Here is a 3,963-nt window from a genome sequence, read left to right as displayed (position 1 = left end):
CTCTGCTCTGGGGCAGAGATTCCTGGGAGTTTCCTGGGAGTTCCCTGGGAGCCGGAATGCAGGGTCCCTGGAACCTGGGGAGTGCGCTGGCAGCAGGGTGGCCCCAGATCTGCGGAAGCCCTTCATACTGCGTTGTGAGGGGAAAGGGTCTTTCAAAAGCACCATTTTTAAACAGCAGCAGTCCCCTGAGCAGTTGCTAGGGCCTTCCTCTCGGCCACCTGCAAAACTAATTTTGGCAAATGAAAACGTTGAACCCGGCTGACTCGTCCCTGCCAGCGCTTGACGAGTGTGACTTGGGGAAGGAGCAAGAGATGCCTCCGGCCAGGGACCCGAGAGACATTTCTAAAGCTACCCACGCCGCATCGCTGTGTTTCAGTCACTTTCTGTGAAATACAACAAAGAAGCCCATGTGACAAAGAGGGTGATGGATGTCCCACGGCTTGTTCATGCCATGGGGAAGATGAAGTCCTTCCCGTGGGGAACAGCAGTCATCTGCTTCAGCCCAGATGGTAAACAGGAGGTGTTCAGTGCAAGAACAGCTTGTCCCACTCTGGTTCTCTCCCCCGGAGACTGAAAGCAAGACTTTGCAGTTGAACGTAGGTGGCGTGGGTCTTGGCTTGGAATTTCCCGTTGGGGACCTTGGGTTTTAGTTTAGATTTCCCCCGATGCAGACCCTGGGAGAAAGGGCCAAGGGCGGTTTACTTGAAAGGCAAAGGAAACACCCGCAGGAAAGAGGAAAGCCAGGGAAGGTGGCACAAGCCCTCAGAAGCAAGTTATCAGCCAGTTACTGCAGCGCGGAACGTGTGCCGGGTCATCCCACCCCAGGGGTCAGGGCCCCGGGATCTATGCACCACCCAAGGGACAAGGAGACTTGCTCATCCAGGCTGCTTCAGTCCAGAGGAAAGGAAAAAGAAAAGCGTAAAACAAAGCTGGGCGCCGTGGATCAGCCTGGAATCCCAGGAGCTTGGGAGGCTGAGGCAGGAGGATCAAGAGTTCAAAGCCAGCCTCAGGAATTTAGCAAGGCCCTCAGCAACTCAGCAAGACAGTGTCTCTAAATAAATCACAAAAAGGGCTGGGGAGGTGACTCAGTGGTTGATCCCAGGTACCAAAATAAAATAAAACAAAAACCCCTGTGCAAAGGGATGCCCACCCCGCCATTTAGAAGTTGGGCCAGATGGTGAAGCCCGAGGGCCCAGAGAGCGGCTCCTCTCGGGGTGCAGGCAGATTATTCAGGAGGCAACCCTAGGAGGACTTGAGGGAGTGGGGAAGCGGGTTTGGAAGGCTGGAACAAGACACGGTAAGAGTCCGGGGGTGAGCTGGTTATCTTTATGGGCAACGGGGCTCAGCCCCCTCCGGGGCCTCTGGGAGCCAGGGTGGGGCAGTCCTCACGCTGCCCTCCAAGGGAATGAGGAAGTGGTGCTTATCCACATGCCCATCTCTCTGTGTTGAAGGTGGTGCCTGGGGCCATCCAAGCCTCTCCCACGTCCCTTGTGACCTGCCGTGGGCGCAGGGAGCTCACTGAGGTATGAACCGTCCACTGAGCTCCAGGCAGCCCCTGGTGGGCAAGGGGCAGAGAGTGGATGTTGACACTGGCCAGGCACCCAGAAGAAGGACAAGGACAGGAAGATTTAAGCAGCATCGGTAAAGGGCAGGGCACCTGGTGCAGTGAGGAGACTGGGGCTCAGAGAGGGAGGTGGCTGTTGTGGGTCACGTGAAGCCGAGGGCAGCTGCAGACAGAGCTGTCCCCGTCCTGCTCCTCCTCCCCCACCCCGGCTCTCACCATCACACTTTCATTTTTCCCAAATGGTGTCAGAGGGTCATGGAGGCGGAAACCAAGAGGAAAGCCTTCTGGGCCCTCGAGGGAAAGGAACCCCTCAGAAGGCGGTCTGTGCGCTCTTTCACTCACTCCGCGTGCGTGTTAGTCCCTTTCAGTGTGCCACAAACAGAGAACCGCACACACCCCCTCCCCCGGGACCCGTAGCAGGGAACAGTGACGCTGACCACCAGATAGCAAACGGGGGGGCCAGGAAGCGTGGAGAGGGGCAGCCGACACCCGGACCCCTCATCACAGCCGGGGGCAGGGTTCCTGACCACAGCCTGTTGGCACCGGGGTGGGCATCTCTGTAGGGGAATTGCAGAACATTTAGCGGCACCTGTGGCCTCGACCTGCTGGGCACCAGCAGCAGATCCCCACTCCCTGTGGTGACAACCAGAGTGACTTCAGACATTGCCAAATGTCTTGCAGGGGGGCAGGGGTACAAATTGCCCCCAGTGAGAACCTGTGGTAAGAGTTAAATAAGGAAAGCAGAGGGAGATGTAAAAATTTGTGATGAGAAAGCAGAACAAGTCACAACCCTGAGGAAGTGATTTCAGGATGATTCTCCTATGACAAGCATGAGCCATGTGGAAGGCACAGGTGGGGGTCCCCAGCAGAAAAGCCCGGCAGCACCATCCGGCTGACGGCCGGGGACAGAGTGGCCCTGTTCCCTACACAGGCTCAGGCCATAGGGGGCATGGAGTCTGAGTTATGGATTTTAAACTTTTAAATCCATGATTCTTTTATTTTTTAAAGCTATTTTACGTTATATAGTTTTTTAAAAGTCGTTTTTAAAGTTATTGTCAGGATAGATTGAAATAAAATAACACTGAACGAAACAGACAACATCAAGTGCTGGTGAGGATGTGAAGCAACTGGAACTCACAAACATGGTTAGCGGAAACGCAAAGGAGCACAGCTGCTTCGGAAAAACAGTCTCCACCTTTTTTTTTTTTTTTTTTTTAATGAGCTTGAACACACAATTAAACAACCCAACGGCCCCACTTCTAGAAATTTCGCCCTCATGGGCTGAAACCTTTTGTTCGCACAAGCACTGGTACAAGAGTGTTTGTTCATAATAACAAAAATGAGGACACTTTGAATGCCTCAGAGTTCACCGAGCCCTGAAGAGGCCAACTGTGACGTGTCCCCACTACACAGAAGGACTCTGCAGTAAAGAGGGAACCCGGCGCTGCCACCGCATGGAAGGACCTCAGAGCAGCACCAGGTGTTAAAGAAGCCACACTTGGGAGGGGGGCTGGGGTCGTGGCTCAGAGGAAGAGCGCTCGCCAGCACGTGTGAGGCCCTGGGTTCGATCCTCAGCACCACATAGAAAAAGCAAAATAAAATATACGTGTCCACCTATAATTAAAAAATAAATATATAAAAAAAGAAGCCACACTTGAAGCTAGATGCTGTGGGGTTCTATTTATATGACATGTTTGGAAAAGGTGAGACTAGGAAAAAAAATGGCTGACTGTCAAGGGCTGGGGTGCGCAAGGATGGACTACAAAGGCTCCCCAGGAGTTTTGGGGTGCTAGAATCACGCTGCACCTTGACCGTGGTATGGACCGCGTGTCTGTGTGCATTCTACATGGGTGAATTTATGTGGGCACATTATACCTTAATTAAACAAACGAACAAAAAAAGAGCCAGGCACAGTGTGCCTGCTTGTGATTCCAGCCACCAGGGGAGGGTGACTCGGGGTGGCAGGCCGAGGCCAGCCTGGGCAACTGTGGAGATCCTGAAGAGATCTTGGCAGGGCTCTTGCCTACGTGTGCGGGGCCCTGGGCTCGATTGCCAGGACAGCAACAAAGAAAAAAAAAAAAGGAAGAAAGAAAGAAAAACATAAAAGAAAAACTTACTTCAGATTAGACTCTGGGATGGGCCTATCCGGTGCCCACTTGGGGAGGTCAGTTTTGGGGGTGCTCTGAAGCAGGAATCTGGAGAGACAGGACCTGGTCAGGTTCAGCCACTGGAGATCCACAAGGAGGTGCTGGAGGTGAGCCCCGACTGCCTCCCAGGTTGGCAAGGACCGTTCCCCAAAAGGATCGTTCCAGTCACCAACGCCAAACCCAGCTGGGAAACGCTGGACCCCGCGCGGCCCCGGTGATCTCAGCTGTGGGCAGCCCCGCCTGGTTGGAGGA

Source organism: Callospermophilus lateralis, chromosome 3 (assembly GCF_048772815.1).
Source record: "Callospermophilus lateralis isolate mCalLat2 chromosome 3, mCalLat2.hap1, whole genome shotgun sequence".
Lineage (NCBI taxonomy): Eukaryota > Metazoa > Chordata > Mammalia > Rodentia > Sciuridae > Callospermophilus > Callospermophilus lateralis.
Note: the sequence above shows the minus strand (reverse complement) of the source record.